The sequence below is a fragment of the Oncorhynchus keta genome, chromosome 8, assembly GCF_023373465.1.
Source record: "Oncorhynchus keta strain PuntledgeMale-10-30-2019 chromosome 8, Oket_V2, whole genome shotgun sequence".
In the NCBI taxonomy this organism is placed as follows: domain Eukaryota; kingdom Metazoa; phylum Chordata; class Actinopteri; order Salmoniformes; family Salmonidae; genus Oncorhynchus; species Oncorhynchus keta.
Window position 1 is genome coordinate 41921943 of NC_068428.1, and position 22500 is coordinate 41944442.

A 22500-nucleotide genomic window follows, 5' to 3' on the forward strand; every position below is an offset into this window, starting at 1 on the left:
TATGGTCCTTCTGTAGCTCAGTTGGTAGAGCATGGCGCTTGTAACGCCAGAGTAGTGGGTTCAATTCCCGGGACCACCCATACGTAGAATGTATGCACACATGACTGTAAGTCACTTTGGATAAAAGCGTCTGCTAAATGGCATATATTATTATATTATATTATTAGATGTTCTATTAGATGTTGTATGTTATATTAGATGTTGTATGTTATATTAGATGTTCTATTAGATGTTGTATGTTCTATTAGATGTTGTATGTTCTATTAGATGTTGTATATTCTATTAGATTTTGTATGTTCTATTAGATGCTGTATGTTCTATTAGATGTTGGATGTTCTATTAGATGTTGTATATTCTATTAGATGTTGTATGTTATATTAGATGCTGTATGTTATATTAGATGTTATATGTTCTATTAGATGTATGTTCTATTAGATGTTATATTAAATGTTCTATTAGATGTAGTATGTTCTATTAGATGTATGTTATATTAGATGTTACATGTTCTATTAGATGTAGTATGTTCTATTAGATGTATGTTCTATTAGATGTTACATGTTCTATTAGATGTATGTTATATTAGATGTTATATTAAATGTTCTATTAGATGTAGTATGTTCTATTAGATGATGTATGTTCTATTAGATGTTCTATGTTCTATTAGATTTACATTTAACATTTACATTTAAGTCATTTAGCAGACGCTCTTATCCAGAGCGACTTACAAATTGGTGCATTCACCTTATGACATCCAGTGGAACAGCCACTTTACAATAGTGCATCTAAATCTTTTAGGGGGGTGAGAAGGATTACTTATCCTATCCTAGGTATTCCTTAAAGAGGTGGGGTTTCAGGTGTCTCCGGAAGGTGGTGATTGACACCGCTGTCCTGGCGTCGTGAGGGAGTTTGTTCCATGTTGTATGTTCTATTAGATGTTCTATTAGATGTTGTATGTTCTATTAGATGTTGTATGTTATATTAGATGCTCTATTAGATGTTGTATGTTCTATTAGATGTTCTATTAGATGTTGTATGTTCTATTAGATGTTGTATGTTATATTAGATGTTATATTAGATGTTGTATGTTCTATTAGATGTTGTATGTTCTATTAGATGTTCTATTAGATGTTGTATGTTCTATTAGATGTTGTATGTTATATTAGATGTTCTATTAGATGTTGTATGTTCTATTAGACGTTGTATGTTATATTAGATGTTGTATGTTCTATTAGATGTTCTATTAGATGTTGTATGTTCTATTAGATGTTGTATGTTCTATTAGATGTTGTATGTTCTATTAGATGTTGTATGTTCTATTAGATGTTGTATGTTCTATTAGATGTTGTATGTTCTATTAGATGTTCTATTAGATGTTGTATGTTCTATTAGATGTTGTATGTTATATTAGATGTTCTATTAGATGTTGTATGTTCTATTAGATGTTCTATTAGATGTTGTATGTTATATTAGATGTTCTATTAGATGTTGTATGTTCTATTAGATGTTGTATGTTATATTAGATGTTCTATTAGATGTTGTATGTTATATTAGATGTTCTATTAGATGTTGTATGTTCTATTAGATGTTCTATTAGATGTTGTATGTTCTATTAGATGTTGTATGTTCTATTAGATGTTGTATGTTATATTAGATGTTCTATTAGATGTTGTATGTTATATTAGATGTTCTATTAGATGTTGTATGTTCTATTAGATGTTCTATTAGATGTTGTATGTTCTATTAGATGGTGGTAGTTATATTGTATGTTCTATTAGATGGTGGTAGTTATATTGTATGTTCTATTAGATGGTGGTAGTTATATTGGACAGTGTACCCATCAATCCTGTGGAACATTGTTGACAGCCACAGGTCTCAGAAGAACATATCTCTGAGTGTATCTATTAGAAACCAGTTTTAATCAAATATTTAATAATTGAATATTGATTTGTATTGTTTCTCCTCCTCGTCCCTGTTCAGATTCTGTTTCTTAACAGCCAGTTGGACCGACACTGTATAAAGGTTTCTAAAGTTGCTGAGAGGTAGGTATGAGCAAAGCTCCACCATCTCACCTCTTAAAGCAAATCCTTTCACTTTGACCTTGATAAATCAACACATACATATTGTATCAACCGGTGTGGAATTCCAGAGCTCTGAATAGAAGAAACCGCCCCACCTCCCTTCCTCTGTACACCTCCAACCCCAGTCTCTCTTGAGCCTTCGGCTCAGTAGCCTCACTAGCCCAGTCCATGCAGCTTCCCAGTTAATCATAGATCTGCAGTGGAGTGTTGTTAGCTTACAGCACCAGCACAGAGACTGTGATGACTCCATCAGGTCGGCTGGTGGGTGACATTTGACCCTAGCCATAGAGCTAGGGATGATTGGGGGCTCAGCCTTAGGTAAGGTCAAGGGACGAGGTACAGGCTGAAGGGCAGGACTGAAGTGGTTTATGGTTTCCGAATGTGACTATCTACCAGGGATTGTGTGTGTGTGTGTGTGCGTGCGTGTGTGTGTCTGTGTGTGTGTGTGTGTGTGTGTGTGTGTGTGTGTGTGTGTGTGTGTGTGTGTGTGTGTGTGTGTGTGTGTGTGTGTGCGTGCGTGCGTGCGTGCGTGCGTGTCTGCGTGTGCCTGTGCCTGTGCCTGTGCCTGTGCCTGTGCCTGTGCGTGTGCGTGCGCGCGTGTGTTCGTGTGTTCGTGTGTGCGTCTGTGTGCCTGTGCGTGTGCGTGCGCGCGTGTGTTCGTGTGTTCGTGTGTGCGTCTGTGTGCCTGTGCCTGTGCGTGTGCGTGTGCGCGTGCGTGTGTGTGTGAAAGTGATCCCTTCAGGGTAAATGTCCCAGGTCCCCAAGAGGACAAAGGTATTTGTTAGACTTACAGGTTTAGGTTTAAGGTTAGGGATAGAATTAGGGTTAAGGGTTGAAGGTTAAGGGGTTAGGGTAAGGGGTTAGGTATAGGGTTAAGGAGTTAGGGTAAGGGGTTAGGGTAAGGGGTGAGGGAAAAAAAATATTTTGAATGGAAATAAATATGAGGTTTTCTAAGAATTCCTTTAAAGAGCTCATGGCCAGTGTCACTATGGTGATGCAGGTAGGGTGTTTGAAACTGGGCTTGCACTGTGGTGGAAACCTCTGTTGGCTCACCAGTTTCCACCTAAACTACTGTTGGCTCACCATTTTCCACCTAAACTACTGTTGGCTCACCAGTTTCCACCTAAACTACTGTTGGCTCACCAGTTTCCACCTAAACTACTGTTGGCTCACCAGTTTCCACCTAAACTACTGTTGGCTCACCAGTTTCCACCTAAACTACTGTTGGCTCACCAGTTTCCACCTAAACTACTGTTGGCTCACCAGTTTCCACCTAAACTACTGTTGGCTCACCAGTTTCCACCTAAACTACTGTTGGCTCACTAGTTTACAGCTAAACTACTGTTGGCTCACCAGTTTCCACCTACACCTCTGTTGGCTCACCAGTTTCCACCTAAACTACTGTTGGCTCACCAGTTTCCACCTATTTTGTTAATATATTTCTTTATTTAACCTGTATTTAACCAGGCAAGTCAGTTAAGAAAAAAATCTTATTTACATTGACTGCCTGCCCCGGCCAAACCCGGACGATGCTGGGCAAAATGTGCGGGTCTAGAACTGATATCTGACTGATCGTGTGTCAGTCTTCACAATGTCCATCTCTGACTATTGTCTGTTGTGTTGCTTTCAGTCTAATGAGTTACACAGAGCAGTACCAGGAGTATGACCCGTTTGTGATGTCACCAGAACCTTCCAACCCCTGGACCAGTGACGACCTTTCATTCTGGGACCTGGAAGCCAGGTGATAACCACCGCGCCTACAATCAAGTAATGGTAAGGTCTTGTAAAAACGTATTTGATTGCAGGGTTGCAAAGGCATCAACTACAGAAGGAAACACCCAAACTCACTGGAAATGGACTTCCCAGGGAGTGAAGCTTTTCCCTATTCTAGCCCACAGCCTTTTCAATCAACCCACAGTCAACCACTCACTGCAAAATCAACCTCGAAGACCGAATGGAACACAGGGCAAAGACAATCTATCGTCCTATATTATTATTATTATTACTATATCCTTCCTATATAGTGCCTTCAAAGAACCAGAGTTACAGATAGCTATCTATCTCGCCTAGGCTGTGTCTCACATAATCGCCCTTTAGATTTAGAAATGACCGAAGGGCAATGACCTCCTATCGTCCTTATATTATGATTAAATACAGATATAACGGATATCTTCAGGGCTAGACGACGCTGTTACCCAGCACTGTGCAGTTATTCTGGAACCCTTGAGGTTAATCAACCCAGACATAATGTAGCTTCATAATCCGGATAAATGTATTAATTATATTGAGTAGAGGTTATGGAAATGTCCTGCAGAGATTTAAATGATATGGTGTCATGGTGAACGCTGCCATTAGAGCAGCATTCACCTGCTGCTGTGACTTTCTACTACAGGAAGTAGAAACATTGTGCTACATTGTGCTGTCAATGTTTCTACTCCCCTGTCACCACTTGTCCAACGTCGTGTGGTGTTTGAGACCGTTTGAGACCGTTTTAGACCGTTTGAGACTCTTTAAGACCGTTTGAGACTGTTTGAGACTGTTTGAGACTGTTTAAGACCGTTTGAGACTGTCTGAGACCGTTTGAGACTGTCTGAGACCGTTTGAGACCGTTTGAGACCGTTTGAGACCGTTTGAGACCGTTTAAGACCTTTTGAGACTGTTAGAGACCGTTTGAGACCGTTTGAGACTGTTTGAGACCGTTTGAGACTGTTTGAGACTGTTTAAGACCGTTTGAGACTGTTTGAGACTGTTTGAGACCGTTTGAGACCGTTTGAGACCGTTTGAGACCGTTTGAGACTGTTTGAGACTGTTTGAGACCGTTTGAGACTGTTTGAGACTGTTTAAGACCGTTTGAGACTGTCTGAGACCGTTTGAGACTGTCTGAGACCGTTTGAGACTGTTTGAGACCGTTTGAGACTGTTGAGACCGTTTGAGACTGTTTGAGACCGTTTGAGACTGTTTGAGACTGTTTAAGACCGTTTGAGACTGTTTGAGACTGTTTAAGACCGTTTGAGACTGTCTGAGACGGTTTGAGACCGTTGAGACCGTTTGAGACTGTTTGAGACCGTTTGAGACCTATTGAGACCGTTTGAGACCGTTTGAGACCGTTTGAGACTGTTTGATATCAAAGTATTCATTTTTTTATCTCTTTTTTTCTTCTATATTTTGATGTTTCATGAATTCTAACTTTCTCTCCCTCTCCCCTCCCTCCCCTCAGTAAGGACCCCAGTCAACAGAGGGTGAGGAAGTGGGGTTTCTCTCTAGATGAAGCTCTGAAGGATCCGGCAGGACGAGACCAGTTCCTCAAGTTCCTGGAATCAGAGTTCAGCTCAGAGAACCTACAGTGAGTCACACAGAATTCCCCGTCCTCCTTTTATCCCTTGTTTTCTCATTTTCTCTAATCCTTCCTCATTTCCTCTGAGTTCAGAGTTCAGGGAAACTACAGTAAGACACACAGAACACTCCTCTCCTCTCCTCTCATCTTTCCTTATTTCCTCTTCTTTCCCTCCCTTCTCTTCCCCATCTCCTCCTTCCATCCCTTCTTCCTCATCCCTCTTCCATCACCTGATCCCTTAGCTTCATCCCATCCCTTCATTCTTCTCCTTCTTCAACCTCTTTCCTCATCCTCTTCCATCCATCCTCCACTACATCCATCTTTACCCTTCATCTCCTACCTCTTTCCTCATCCTCTTCCATCCATCCTCCACTACCTCCATCTTTGCCCTTCATCCCCTACCTCTTTCCTCATCCTCTTCCATCCATCCTCCACTACCTCCATCTTTGCCCTTCATCTCCTACCTCTTTCCTCATCCTCGTCCTCTTCCATCCATCCCCCGGCTACCTTCATCTCCTACCTCTTTCCTCATCCTCGTCCTCTTCCATCCATCCCCCGGCTACCTCCATCCCCTACCTCTTTCCTCATCCTCGTCCTCTTCCATCCATCCTCCACTACCTCCATCTTTGCCCTTCATCCCCTACCTCTTTCCTCATCCTCTTCCATCCATCCTCCACTACCTCCATCTTTACCCTTCATCCCCTACCTCTTTCCTCATCCTCTTCCATCCATCCTCCACTACCTCCATCTTTGCCCTTCATCCCCTACCTCTTTCCTCATCCTCGTCCTCTTCCATCCATCCCCCGGCTACCTCCATCTCCTACCTCTTTCCTCATCCTCGTCCTCTTCCATCCATCCCCCGGCTACCTCCATCCCCTACCTCTTTCCTCATCCTCGTCCTCTTCCATCCATCCCCCGGCTACCTTCATCTCCTACCTCTTTCCTCATCCTCGTCCTCTTCCATCCATCCTCCACTACCTCCATCTCCTACCTCTTTCCTCATCCTCGTCCTCTTCCATCCATCCCCCGGCTACCTTCATCTCCTACCTCTTTCCTCATCCTCATCCTCTTCCATCCATCCCCCGGCTACCTCCATCCCCTACCTCTTTCCTCATCCTCGTCCTCTTCCATCCATCCTCCACTACATCCATCTTTACCCTTCATCCCCTACCTCTTTCCTCATCCTCTTCCATCCATCCTCCACTACCTCCATCTTTACCCTTCATCCCCTACCTCTTTCCTCATCCTCTTCCATCCATCCTCCACTACCTCCATCTTTACCCTTCATCTCCTACCTCTTTCCTCATCCTCGTCCTCTTCCATCCATCCCCCGGCTACCTTCATCTCCTACCTCTTTCCTCATCCTCGTCCTCTTCCATCCATCCTCCACTACCTCCATCCCCTACCTCTTTCCTCATCCTCGTCCTCTTCCATCCATCCTCCACTACCTTCATCTCCTACCTCTTTCCTCATCCTCGTCCTCTTCCATCCATCCTCCACTACCTCCATCCCCTACCTCTTTCCTCATCCTCGTCCTCTTCCATCCATCCTCCACTACCTCCATCTCCTACCTCTTTCCTCATCCTCGTCCTCTTCCATCCATCCTCCACTACCTCCATCCCCTACCTCTTTCCTCATCCTCGTCCTCTTCCATCCATCCTCCACTACCTCCATCCCCTACCTCTTTCCTCATCCTCGTCCTCTTCCATCCATCCCCGGCTACCTTCATCTCCTACCTCTTTCCTCATCCTCGTCCTCTTCCATCCATCCTCCACTACCTCCATCCCCTACCTCTTTCCTCATCCTCGTCCTCTTCCATCCATCCTCCACTACCTCCATCCCCTACCTCTTTCCTCATCCTCGTCCTCTTCCATCCATCCCCCGGCTACCTTCATCTCCTACCTCTTTCCTCATCCTCGTCCTCTTCCATCCATCCTCCACTACCTCCATCCCCTACCTCTTTCCTCATCCTCGTCCTCTTCCATCCATCCTCCACTACCTCCATCCCCTACCTCTTTCCTCATCCTCGTCCTCTTCCATCCATCCCCCGGCTACCTTCATCTCCTACCTCTTTCCTCATCCTCGTCCTCTTCCATCCATCCTCCACTACCTCCATCTCCTACCTCTTTCCTTTCCTCTGCCCATCCCTCTGTTTGAAAGTGAAGCTCATTACCTCTACCCTGTATGTGAGTATGTGTGTCCCCTGAAGGCATGTGCTGATGAAGGGCTCTACTAAAGACGATAACAGGGTGGTGGACTGGACAGATAACTGAGGTCAGTGCGACCTTGGGGCTACTTAGGACGGACAGACGGACACCAATCCACCTCTTTAATTACGTTGCTTTTATGGTGTTCCGAAAGGTTGGTGCTGTAGTGTAATATTATGTAACCCCTATTGTGGTCCTTCTGTGGCTCAGTTGGTAGAGCATGGCGCTTGTAACGCCAGGGTAGTGGGTTCGATTCCCGGGACCACCCATACGTAGAATGTATGCACAAGTCGCTTTGTCGCTAAGTCGCTTTGGATAAATGCGTCAGCTAAATGGCATATACTATACAGGTTCTGGTTGGTGCTGTAATACGGTGTAACCCCTATATAGGTTCTGGTTGGTGCTGTAATATTATGTAACCCCTATACAGGTTCTGGTTGGTGCTGTAATACGGTATAACCCCTATACAGATTCTGGTTGGTGCTGTAGTGTAATATTATGTAACCCCTATACAGGTTCTGGTTGGTGCTGTAATATTATGTAACCCCTATATAGGTTCTGGTTGGTGCTGTAATATTATGTAACCCCTATACAGGTTCTGGTTGGTGCTGTAATATTATGTAACCCCTATACAGGTTCTGATTGGTGCTGTAGTGTAATATTATGTAACCCCTATACAGGTTCTGGTTGTTGCTGTAATAAGGTGTAACCCCTATACAGGTTCTGGTTGGTGCTGTAATATTATTTAACCCCTATACAGGTTCTGGTTGGTTCTGTAATATTATGTAACCCCTATATAGGTTCTGGTTGGTACTGTAATAAGGTGTAACCCCTATACAGGTTCTGGTTGGTGCTGTAATAAGGTGTAACCCCTATACAGGTTCTGGTTGGTGCTGTAATATGGTGTAACCCCTATACAGGTTCTGGTTGGTGCTGTAATATGGTGTAACCCCTATACAGGTTCTGGTTGGCGGTGCAGGATCTGAAGAGGCAGCCCCTGGAGAACGTGGCAGAACGGGCTCAGGAGATCTGGACAGAGTTTCTGGCAGAAGGCGCTTCCAGCTCCATCAACCTGGACTCACACAGCTACGAACGCACCAGTGCCAACCTTAAAGACCCGGGACGATACAGCTACGAAGACGCTCAGGTGAATTATATTATCGACAGAAAGACCGCTAAGAAGTTGCAGGTACATTATATTACAGACAGACAGACAGACAGACAGACAGACAGACAGACAGACAGACAGACAGAAAGAGGGAGGGAGGGAGGGAGGGGAGGGAGGGAGGGAGGGAGGGAGGGAGGGAGGGAGGGAGGGAGGGAGGGGGAGGGAGGGAGGGAGGGAGGGAGGGAGGGAGGGAGGGAGGGAGGGAGGGAGGAAGGGAGATTGAAAGAGGGAGGGAGGGACACAGGAAGGGAGATTGAAAGAGGGAGGGACACAGGAATGGAGATTGAAAGAGGGAGGGACACAGGAAGGGAGATTGAAAGAGGGAGGGACACAGGAAGGGAGATTGAAAGAGGGAAGGACACAGGAAGGGAGATTGAAAGAGGGAGGGACACAGGAAGGGAGATTGAAAGAGGGAGGGACACAGGAAGGGAGATTGAAAGAGGGAAGGACACAGGAAGGGAGATTGAAAGAGGGAGGGACACAGGAAGAGAGATTGAAAGAGGGAGGGACACAGGAAGAGAGATTGAAAGAGGGAAGGACACAGGAATGGAGATTGAAAGAGGGAAGGACACAGGGAGATTGAAAGAGGGAGGGACACAGGAAGGGAGATTGAAAGAGGGAGGGACACAGGAAGGGAGATTGAAAGAGGGAAGGACACAGGAAGGGAGATTGAAAGAGGGAGGGACACAGGAAGAGAGATTGAAAGAGGGAGGGACACAGGAAGAGAGATTGAAAGAGGGAAGGACACAGGAAGGGAGATTGAAAGAGGGAGGGACACAGGAAGGGAGATTGAAAGAGGGAGGCACACAGGAAGGGAGATTGAAAGAGGGAGGGACACAGGAAGAGAGATTGAAAGAGGGAGGGACACAGGAATGGAGATTGAAAGAGGGAAGGACACAGGAAGTGAGATTGAAAGACTACCTAAAGCCTGCAGAAACAAACATACAGCTAAAACACACAATGATCTCTGTCTCCTCCCTTTCTCCTGTTTCAGGACCACATCTATAAGCTCATGAAGAGTGACAGCTACACACGGTACCTGCGCTCCAACGCTTACCAGGAGCTGCTGATGGCCTGGAAGAAGGTGTGTTTGAGTCTGTGCTAGTCTCCTGCCTGGGGAAGACTGGAGTTAGACACCTGTCCTCAGTATCCAAGAAAGTGAAGTGCTGCCCTCTTTTGGTGATGTACAGGTTCTGCAGTCAGTGACATGGGAAACTACTGTTTAGTCTGAACCAGTGATATCACACTGTTTAGTCTGAACCAGTGAGTCTGAACCAGTGATATCATACTGTTTAGTCTGAACCAGTGATGTCATACTGTTTAGTCTGAACCAGTGATATCATACTGTTTAGTCTGAACCAGTGATATCATACTGTTTAGTCTGAACCAGTGATATCATACTGTTTAGTCTGAACCAGTGATGTCATACTGTTTAGTCTGAACCAGTGATATCATACTGTTTAGTCTGAACCAGTGATATCATACTGTTTAGTCTGAACCAGTGATATCATACTGTTTAGTCTGAACCAGTGATATCATACTGTTTAGTCTGAACCAGTGATATCATACTGTTTAGTCTGAACCAGTGATATCATATTGTTTAGTCTGAACCAGTGATATCATATTGTTTAGTCTGAACCAGTGATATCATATGGTTTAGTCTGAATCAGTGATATCATATTGTTTAGTCTGAACCAGTGATATCATATTGTTTAGTCTGAATCAGTGATATCATACTGTTTAGTCTGAATCAGTGATATCACACTGTTTAGTCTGAATCAGTGATATCATATTGTTTAGTCTGAATCAGTGATATCATACTGTTTAGTCTGAATCAGTGATATCATACTGTTTAGTCTGAATCAGTGATATCATACTGTTTAGTCTGAACCAGTGATATCACACTGTTTAGTCTGAACCAGTGATATCATATTGTTTAGTCTGAATCAGTGATATCATACTGTTTAGTCTGAATCAGTGATATCACACTGTTTAGTCTGAATCAGTGATATCACACTGTTTAGTCTGAATCAGTGATATCATACTGTTTAGTCTGAATCAGTGATATCATACTGTTTAGTCTGAACCAGTGATATCACACTGTTTAGTCTGAACCAGTGATATCATACTGTTTAGTCTGAATCAGTGATATCATACTGTTTAGTCTGAACCAGTGATATCACACTGTTTAGTCTGAATCAGTGATATCATACTGTTTAGTCTGAATCAGTGATATCACACTGTTTAGTCTGAATCAGTGATATCATACTGTTTAGTCTGAATCAGTGATATCATACGGTTTAGTCTGAATCAGTGATATCACACTGTTTAGTCTGAACCAGTGATATCATACTGTTTAGTCTGAATCAGTGATATCACACTGTTTAGTCTGAACCAGTGATATCATACTGTTTAGTCTGAATCAGTGATATCACACTGTTTAGTCTGAATCAGTGATATCATACTGTTTAGTCTGAACCAGTGATTTCACACTGTTTAGTCTGAACCAGTGATATCATATTGTTTAGACTGAATCAGTGATATCATACTGTTTAGTCTGAATCAGTGATATCACACTGTTTAGTCTGAATCAGTGATATCATACTGTTTAGTCTGAATCAGTGATATCATACTGTTTAGTCTGAACCAGTGATATCACACTGTTTAGTCTGAACCAGTGATATCATACTGTTTAGTCTGAACCAGTGATATCATACTGTTTAGTCTGAACCAGTGATATCATACTGTTTAGTCTGAATCAGTGATATCACACTGTTTAGTCTGAATCAGTGATATCATACTGTTTAGTCTGAATCAGTGATATCATACTGTTTAGTCTGAATCAGTGATATCACACTGTTTAGTCTGAACCAGTGATATCATACTGTTTAGTCTGAATCAGTGATATCACACTGTTTAGTCTGAATCAGTGATATCATACTGTTTAGTCTGAATCAGTGATATCACACTGTTTAGTCTTAACCAGTGATATCATACTGTTTAGTCTGAATCAGTGATATCATACTGTTTAGTCTGAATCAGTGATATCACACTGTTTAGTCTGAACCAGTGATATCATACTGTTTAGTCTGAATCAGTGATATCATACTGTTTAGTCTGAATCAGTGATATCACACTGTTTAGTCTGAACCAGTGATATCATACTGTTTAGTCTGAATCAGTGATATCACACTGTTTAGTCTGAATCAGTGATATCACACTGTTTAGTCTGAATCAGTGATATCATATTGTTTAGTCTGAACCAGTGATATCACACTGTTTAGTCTGAACCAGTGATATCACACTGTTTAGTCTGAATCAGTGATATCATACTGTTTAGTCTGAATCAGTGATATCACACTGTTTAGTCTGAACCAGTGATATCATACTGTTTAGTCTGAACCAGTGATATCATACTGTTTAGTCTGAATCAGTGATATCACACTGTTTAGTCTGAATCAGTGATATCACACTGTTTAGTCTGAATCAGTGATATCACACTGTTTAGTCTGAATCAGTGATATCATACTGTTTAGTCTGAACCAGTGATATCACACTGTTTAGTCTGAACCAGTGATATCATACTGTTTAGTCTGAATCAGTGATATCATACTGTTTAGTCTGAACCAGTGATATCACACTGTTTAGTCTGAACCAGTGATATCATACTGTTTAGTCTGAACCAGTGATATCATACTGTTTAGTCTGAATCAGTGATATCACACTGTTTAGTCTGAATCAGTGATATCACACTGTTTAGTCTGAATCAGTGATATCATACTGTTTAGTCTGAACCAGTGATATCACACTGTTTAGTCTGAACCAGTGATATCATACTGTTTAGTCTGAATCAGTGATATCATACTGTTTAGTCTGAATCAGTGATATCACACTGTTTAGTCTGAACCAGTGATATCATACTGTTTAGTCTGAATCAGTGATATCACACTGTTTAGTCTGAATCAGTGATATCACACTGTTTAGTCTGAATCAGTGATATCATACTGTTTAGTCTGAACCAGTGATATCACACTGTTTAGTCTGAACCAGTGATATCATACTGTTTAGTCTGAACCAGTGATATCATACTGTTTAGTCTGAATCAGTGATATCACACTGTTTAGTCTTCTTTACATTGTTTTCAACCAAGCTCCCTTCTCTTCCCATGATGCTTTGTGCCCCAGCCTGAGACGGAGCAGCAGCAGGGAAGACGCACCTCTCTGGAGAAGTTTACACGCAGCGTGGTCAGTGGCTCTACTTCCTGTTTCGTGTCTGTCTGTCTGTCTGTCTGTCTGTCTGTCTGTCTGTCTGTCTGTCTGTCAACTTTGTTACAAAACGTCTAATCTGAAACCAACAAGGAAACCATCATACTAATTCCCTCCTCTCTTAAGGGCAAGTCACTGACAGGCAAACGGCTGACAGGCCTGATGCAGTCGTCCTGACCAGGCCTGGGGCTGGAGTAAGACAGCTATGCCCAGAGGATCTGCTCTGCTGTGGGAAGAGGGCTGGATGTTGATGCTGAGAGGCCTAACTGGGGCCTGGACACGTCACCTTCATAACTGACTCCAGATCAGTTCCCTGAGCTCCAGTGGAGGACAGACAGCATGCAATAGGTCACCTAGATCTGATACGGGGACAGTGCTGTCTTTGTCTGTTTCTCAAATGTCACTCTATTCCCTATATAGTGTACTACTTTTGACCAGAGCCCTATTTTGACTAGTTTGTCCATAGGGCTCTGGTCAAAAGGTGTGCACTATAAAGGGAATAGGTTGCCATTTGGGAGGTACATATTGTGTAGTTTATCAACATATAACTCTGCCTGCTACTCTCTGTCTCACTTAGGTTCCTTTAATCGATTCTAGAACCAAATGGAATGTCATATAACTCTGCCTGCTACTCTCTGTCTCACTTAGGTTCCTTTAATCGATTCTAGAACCAAATGGAATGTCATATAACTCTATCCAATACACTCTGTCTCACTTAGGTTCCTTTAATCGATTCTAGAACCAAATGGAATGTCATATAACTCTATCCAATACACTCTGTCTCACTTAGGTTCCTTTAATCGATTCTAGAACCAAATGGAATGTCATATAACTCTATCCAATACACTCTGTCTCACTTAGGTTCCTTTAATCGATTCTAGAACCAAATGGAATGTCATATAACTCTATCCAATACACTCTGTCTCACTTAGGTTCCTTTAATCGATTCTAGAACCAAATGGAATGTCATATAACTCTATCCAATACACTCTGTCTCACTTAGGTTCCTTTAGTCGATTCTAGAACCAAATGGAATGTCATATAACTCTATCCAATACACTCTGTCTCACTTAGGTTCCTTTAATCGATTCTAGAACCAAATGGAATGTCATGTAACTCTATCCAATACACTCTGTCTCACTTAGGTTCCTTTAATCGATTCTAGAACCAAATGGAATGTCATGTAACTCTATCCAATACACTCTGTCTCACTTAGGTTCCTTTAGTCGATTCTAGAACCAAATGGAATGTCATATAACTCTATCCAATACACTCTGTCTCACTTAGGTTCCTTTAATCGATTCTAGAACCAAATGGAATGTCATATAACTCTATCCAATACACTCTGTCTCACTTAGGTTCCTTTAGTCGATTCTAGAACCAAATGGAATGTCATATAACTCTATCCAATACACTCTGTCTCACTTAGGTTCCTTTAGTCGATTCTAGAACCAAATGGAATGTCATATAACTCTATCCAATACACTCTGTCTCACTTAGGTTCCTTTAATCGATTCTAGAACCAAATGGAATGTCATATAACTCTGCCTGCTTCTCTCTGTCTCACTTAGGTTCCTTTAATCGATTCTAGAACCAAATAGAATGTCAGACTTGTTCTACTCTAGCTCGGCTTATATTACTACAGTATAATAGCTCATTGTAACGATTACACAACTCTTTTGTTCAATCACAGAAACATTAAAACGCTTAAAACTTGGAAGGCTTTGACTGATGTTATAATGGGATTTAGAATGAGTCCACTCACTGGGGACTGCCTACAAAGCATTCAGAAACTATTCACACCAATTCACTTTTTCCACATTTTGTTACGTGACAGCTGAACTCTAAAACGGATTAAATTGTTTTTTTTTCCCCTCTCATCAATCTACCTACAATAATAAGGACAAAGCAAAAACAGGTTAAAACATTTTTGCTAATTTTATTAAAAATAAAATATCAAGGACATTGGCTTTGTCATTACGGGCTATTGTGTCTCGATTGATGAGGTAAAAAAAAAAAGTATTTAATCCATTTTAGAATAAGGCTGTGAAAAACGTGAAGGGGTCTGAAAAGGTTCCGAATGCTCAGTTTAAAAGGTTCCGAATGCTCCGTTTAAAAGGTTCCGAATGCTCCGTATATGGAAGTACATGGGGGGGGGGGGAACATATTGATTGAATACATGTTTGGAAAATCTGTTGGGCTTTTCAGCCTTGATGTTATATAGACATGCAGACTTTTTTAATTGAAGCACATTGTTATGGGGAACATGACCTTCTTAACATTCCGAGTTTGCGTGACAAATGGCACCCTATTCTCTATAGCGCAGTCCTTCTGACCAGCTCCCTATCAGTCCTGGTCAATAGTAGTGCATTAAATAGGGGATAGGGTGCAATTTGGGACGCTGACCCCACATTCCATCCGAGCCCACCTCTGTCGGGGTACAGGGCACCGAAAAAGCTCTCTTATATGGGAACGATGACATACTGTGTTAGGACGGTTGAGTATACAGTATATATGGACAGCATTTTACACAGTAATTGTAAATTATATACAGTATTATAATTTTTAAAAAGAAGGACAATGACACAAATACAGCTGATGTTTATCGATGTTTTGCAGAAATAGCTTGTTTTTCAGACTTCACTGAAATCAATCTACCCACCTTCAAAGTGAATGTTCCCGTGTTCGCGGAGAAACTACATTCACAATAAACACTGCATATGTCGTCTCAATCGGCAACTACCTTAAAAATGGTGCATGTTGCAGAAGAAGCGCGTTTGCATTGAATCTTGGCCATTGAATGCATATTGGATGGGCTGCCACCTAGTGGTTGAGATAAGAAGTGCAGCTCCAAGGGGCCAAGGTTCCGGTCTATAGAGGCCCACAGTGGAGGTGTCATAATACCATAAAACCTAGCAGTCAAACAGGTATATGATTCCAATCTTTTTTCTTCCATTCATTTTCCCCATGTGGGATTTTAAGAAACATTTAAAATAAGGGCTGTGTTTTGTGTAGTTTTGCTGTGGCATGAGATTTTGATGACCATGGAAATCTGTCTCGAACAAGGTACATTTTATCAATATATTCGGGCTCTATTTACTCTCAGATTCGAATATGATAATTAGCATCAAAGTATACATCACGCAAAACTACAAATCCCTGCAAGGTCCTGCATGTCATCTCTAGCTGACACCTTTACTAACAGTTATTGTGTCAATTTAAACCAGTTTTCGTCCGGTTTATAGAGACCAACATCAGGGTTGGATCCGGTTTATAGAGACCAACATCAGGGTTGGATCTGGTTTATAGAGACCAACATCAGGGTTGGACCTGGTTTATAGAGACCAACATCAGGGTTGGATCTGGTTTATAGAGACCAACATCAGGGTTGGATCCGGTTTATAGAGACCAACATCAGGGTTGGATCCGGTTTATAGAGACCAACATCAGGGTTGGATCTGGTTAAAAGAGACCAACATCAGGGTTGGACCTGGTTTATAGAGACCAACATCAGGGTTGGATCTGGTTTATAGAGACCAACATCAGGGTTGGGTCTGGTTTATAGAGACCAACATCAGGGTTGGATCTGGTTAAAAGAGACCAACATCAGGGTTGGATCCGGTTTATAGAGACCAACATCAGGGTTGGATCTGGTTTATAGAGACCAACATCAGGGTTGGATCTGGTTTATAGAGACCAACATCAGGGTTGGATCCGGTTTATAGAGACCAACATCAGGGTTGGATCTGGTTTATAGAGACCAACATCAGGGTTGGATCCGGTTTATAGAGACCAACATCAGGGTTGGATCTGGTTTATAGAGACCAACATCAGGGTTGGATCTGGTTTATACAGACCAACATCAGGGTTGGATCCGGTTTATAGAGACCAACATCAGGGTTGGATCCGGTTTATAGAGACCAACATCAGTGTTGGATCCGGTTTATAGAGACCAACATCAGGGTTGGATCTGGTTTATAGAGACCAACATCAGGGTTGGATCCGGTTTATAGAGACCAACATCAGGGTTGGATCTGGTTTATAGAGACCAACATCAGGGTTGGATCCGGTTTATAGAGACCAACATCAGGGTTGGATCCGGTTTATAGAGACCAACATCAGGGTTGGATCTGGTTTATAGAGACCAACATCAGGGTTGGATCTGGTTTATAGAGACCAACATCAGGGTTGGATCTGGTTTATAGAGACCAACATCAGGGTTGGATCTTGTTAATAGAGACCAACATCAGGGTTGGATCTGGTTTATAGAGACCAACATCAGGGTTGGATCTGGTTAAAAGAGACCAACATCAGGGTTGGATCCGGTTTATAGAGACCAACATCAGGGTTGGATCTGGTTTATAGAGACCAACATCAGGGTTGGATCCGGTTTATAGAGACCAACATCAGGGTTGGATCTGGTTAAAAGAGACCAACATCAGGGTTGGATCCGGTTTATAGAGACCAACATCAGGGTTGGATCCGGTTTATAGAGACCAACATCAGGGTTGGATCCGGTTTATAGAGACCAACATCAGGGTTGGATCCGGTTTATAGAGACCAACATCAGGGTTGGATCTGGTTAAAAGAGACCAACATCAGGGTTGGATCCGGTTTATAGAGACCAACATCAGGGTTGGATCTGGTTTATAGATACCAACATCAGGGTTGGATCCGGTTTATAGACACCAACATCAGGGTTGGATCTGGTTTATAGAGACCAACATCAGGGTTGGATCTGGTTAAAAGAGACCAACATCAGGGTTGGATCCGGTTTATAGAGACCAACATCAGGGTTGGATCTGGTTTATAGAGACCAACATCAGGGTTGGATCCGGTTTATAGAGACCAACATCAGGGTTGGATCCGGTTTATAGAGACCAACATCAGGGTTGGATCCGGTTTATAGAGACCAACATCAGGGTTGGATCTGGTTTATAGAGACCAACATCAGGGTTGGATCCGGTTTATAGAGACCAACATCAGGGTTGGATCTGGTTTATAGAGACCAACATCAGGGTTGGATCTGGTTTATAGAGACCAACATCAGGGTTGGATCTGGTTTATAGAGACCAACATCAGGGTTTGATCTGGTTAATCCGGTTTATAGAGACCAACATCAGGGTTGGATCTGGTTTATAGAGACCAACATCAGGGTTGGATCTGGTTTATAGAGACCAACATCAGGGTTGGATCTGGTTTATAGAGACCAACATCAGGGTTGGATCTGGTTTATAGAGACCAACATCAGGTTTGATCTGGTTAAAAGAGACCAACATCAGGGTTGATCTGGTTTATAGAGACCAACATCAGGGTTGGATCCGGTTTATAGAGACCAACATCAGGGTTGGATCCGGTTTATAGAGACCAACATCAGGGTTGGATCTGGTTTATAGAGACCAACATCAGGGTTGGATCTGGTTTATAGAGACCCACATCATTGGAGATAGAGACCAACATCAGGGTTGGGTCTGGTTTATAGAGACCAACATCAGGGTTGGATCTGGTTTATAGAGACCAACATCAGGGTTGGATCTGGTTTATAGAGACCAACATCAGGGTTGGATCCGGTTTATAGAGACCAACATCAGGGTTGGATCTGGTTTATAGAGACCAACATCAGGGTTGGATCTGGTTAAAAGAGACCAACATCAGGGTTGGATCCGGTTTATAGAGACCAACATCAGGGTTGGATCTGGTTTATAGAGACCAACATCAGGGTTGGATCCGGTTTATAGAGACCAACATCAGGGTTGGTTTATAGAGACCAACATCAGGGTTGGATCCGGTTTATAGAGACCAACATCAGGGTTGGATCTGGTTTATAGAGACCAACATCAGGGTTGGATCCGGTTTATAGAGACCAACATCAGGGTTGGATCTGGTTTATAGAGACCAACATCAGGGTTGGATCTGGTTTATAGAGACCAACATCAGGGTTGGATCTGGTTTATAGAGACCAACATCAGGGTTTGATCTGGTTAAAAGAGACCAACATCAGGGTTGGATCCGGTTTATAGAGACCAACATCAGGGTTGGATCTGGTTTATAGAGACCAACATCAGGGTTGGATCTGGTTTATAGAGACCAACATCAGGGTTGGATCTGGTTTATAGAGACCAACATCAGGGTTGGATCTGGTTTATAGAGACCAACATCAGGGTTTGATCTGGTTAAAAGAGACCAACATCAGGGTTGGATCTGGTTTATAGAGACCAACATCAGGGTTGGATCCGGTTTATAGAGACCCACATCAGGGTTGGATCCGGTTTATAGAGACCAACATCAGGGTTGGATCCGGTTTATAGAGACCAACATCAGGGTTGGGTCTGGTTTATACCAACATCAGGGTTGGATCTGGTTTATAGAGACCAACATCAGAGACCAACATCAGGGTTGGATCTGGTTTATAGAGACCAACATCAGGGTTGGATCTGGTTAAAAGAGACCAACATCAGGGTTGGATCCGGTTTATAGAGACCAACATCAGGGTTGGATCTGGTTTATAGAGACCAACATCAGGGTTGGATCCGGTTTATAGAGACCAACATCAGGGTTGGATCTGGTTAAAAGAGACCAACATCAGGGTTGGATCCGGTTTATAGAGACCAACATCAGGGTTGGATCCGGTTTATAGAGACCAACATCAGGGTTGGATCCGGTTTATAGAGACCAACATCAGGGTTGGATCCGGTTTATAGAGACCAACATCAGGGTTGATCTGGTTAAAAGAGACCAACATCAGGGTTGGATCCGGTTTATAGAGACCAACATCAGGGTTGGATCTGGTTTATAGATACCAACATCAGGGTTGGATCCGGTTTATAGAGACCAACATCAGGGTTGGATCTGGTTTATAGAGACCAACATCAGGGTTGGATCTGGTTAAAAGAGACCAACATCAGGGTTGATCCGGTTTATAGAGACCAACATCAGGGTTGGATCTGGTTTATAGAGACCAACATCAGGGTTGGATCCGGTTTATAGAGACCAACATCAGGGTTGATCCGGTTTATAGAGACCAACATCAGGGTTGGATCCGGTTTATAGAGACCAACATCAGGGTTGGATCTGGTTTATAGAGACCAACATCAGGGTTGGATCCGGTTTATAGAGACCAACATCAGGGTTGGATCTGGTTTATAGAGACCAACATCAGGGTTGGATCTGGTTTATAGAGACCAACATCAGGGTTGGATCTGGTTTATAGAGACCAACATCAGGGTTTGATCTGGTTAAAATAGACCAACATCAGGGTTGATCCGGTTTATAGAGACCAACATCAGGGTTGGATCTGGTTTATAGAGACCAACATCAGGGTTGGATCTGGTTTATAGAGACCAACATCAGGGTTGGATCTGGTTTATAGAGACCAACATCAGGGTTGGATCTGGTTTATAGAGACCAACATCAGGGTTTGATCTGGTTAAAAGAGACCAACATCAGGGTTGGATCTGGTTTATAGAGACCAACATCAGGGTTGGATCCGGTTTATAGAGACCAACATCAGGGTTGGATCCGGTTTATAGAGACCAACATCAGGGTTGGATCTGGTTTATAGAGACCAACATCAGGGTTGGATCTGGTTTATAGAGACCCACATCAGGGTTGGATCTGGTTTATAGAGACCAACATCAGGGTTGGGTCTGGTTTATAGAGACCAACATCAGGGTTGGATCTGGGTTGGATCTGGTTTATAGACACCAACATCAGGGTTGGATCCGGTTTATAGAGACCAACATCAGGGTTGGATCTGGTTTATAGAGACCAACATCAGGGTTGGATCTGGTTAAAAGAGACCAACATCAGGGTTGGGTTTATAGAGACCAACATCAGGGTTGGATCTGGTTTATAGAGACCAACATCAGGGTTGGATCCGGTTTATAGAGACCAACATCAGGGTTGGATCCGGTTTATAGAGACCAACATCAGGGTTGGATCCGGTTTATAGAGACCAACATCAGGGTTGGATCTGGTTTATAGAGACCAACATCAGGGTTGGATCCGGTTTATAGAGACCAACATCAGGGTTGGATCTGGTTTATAGAGACCAACATCAGGGTTGGATCTGGTTTATAGAGACCAACATCAGGGTTGGATCTGGTTTATAGAGACCAACATCAGGGTTTGATCTGGTTAAAAGAGACCAACATCAGGGTTGGATCCGGTTTATAGAGACCAACATCAGGGTTGGATCTGGTTTATAGAGACCAACATCAGGGTTGGATCTGGTTTATAGAGACCAACATCAGGGTTGGATCTGGTTTATAGAGACCAACATCAGGGTTGGATCTGGTTTATAGAGACCAACATCAGGGTTTGATCTGGTTAAAAGAGACCAACATCAGGGTTGGATCTGGTTTATAGAGACCAACATCAGGGTTGGATCCGGTTTATAGAGACCCACATCAGGGTTGGATCCGGTTTATAGAGACCAACATCAGGGTTGGATCTGGTTTATAGAGACCAACATCAGGGTTGGATCTGGTTTATAGAGACCCACATCAGGGTTGGATCTGGTTTATAGAGACCAACATCAGGGTTGGGTCTGGTTTATAGAGACCAACATCAGGGTTGGATCTGGTTTATAGAGACCAACATCAGGGTTGGATCTGGTTTATAGACACCAACATCAGGGTTGGATCCGGTTTATAGAGACCAACATCAGGGTTGGATCTGGTTTATAGAGACCAACATCAGGGTTGGATCTGGTTTATAGAGACCAACATCAGGGTTGGATCTGGTTTATAGAGACCAACATCAGGGTTGGATCTGGTTTATAGAGACCAACATCAGGGTTTGATCTGGTTAAAAGAGACCAACATCAGGGTTGGATCCGGTTTATAGAGACCAACATCAGGGTTGGATCTGGTTTATAGAGACCAACATCAGGGTTGGATCTGGTTTATAGAGACCAACATCAGGGTTGGATCTGGTTTATAGAGACCAACATCAGGGTTGGATCCGGTTTATAGACACCAACATCAGGGTTGGATCTGGTTTATAGAGACCAACATCAGGGTTGGATCTGGTTTATAGAGACCAACATCAGGGTTGGATCTGGTTTATACAGACCAACATCAGGGTTGGATCCGGTTTATAGAGACCAACATCAGGGTTGGATCTGGTTTATAGACACAAACATCAGGGTTGGATCTGGTTTATAGAGACCCACATCAGGGTTGGATCTGGTTTATAGAGACCAACATCAGGGTTGGATCCGGTTTATACAGACCAACATCAGGGTTGGATCTGGTTTATAGAGACCAACATCAGGGTTGGATCTGGTTTATAGAGACCAACATCAGGGTTGGACCTGGTTTATAGAGACCAACATCAGGGTTGGATCTGGTTTATAGAGACCAACATCAGGGTTGCATCTGGTTTATAGAGACCAACATCAGGGTTGGGTCTGGTTTATGGAGACCCACATCAGGGGTCAGATGTT

At 42.9% G+C, this 22500-nt stretch overlaps 1 long non-coding RNA gene across 50 annotated transcripts in view; it reads left to right on the forward strand.

Annotated features, from left to right (window-relative positions):
* The window catches only part of LOC118378385 (uncharacterized), a 210909-nt gene extending 196154 nt beyond the window's left edge, over window positions 1–14755 (forward strand). Inside the window, exons 12-20 of one of the 50 annotated variants that reach the window (XR_008141268.1) lie at window positions 1978–2039; window positions 3709–3819; window positions 5296–5421; window positions 8580–8766; window positions 9782–9871; window positions 12972–13031; window positions 13179–14197; window positions 14340–14410; window positions 14553–14755. This is a non-coding gene — a long non-coding RNA (uncharacterized LOC118378385). Of the gene's footprint in view, window positions 1–1977; window positions 2040–3708; window positions 3820–5295; window positions 5422–8579; window positions 8767–9781; window positions 9872–12971; window positions 13032–13178 lie in introns of all 50 variants that reach the window. The other 49 variants (XR_008141269.1, XR_008141263.1, XR_008141261.1 and 46 more) reach the window with 49 other exon arrangements.
* Window positions 14756–22500: the final 7745 nt, after the last annotated feature.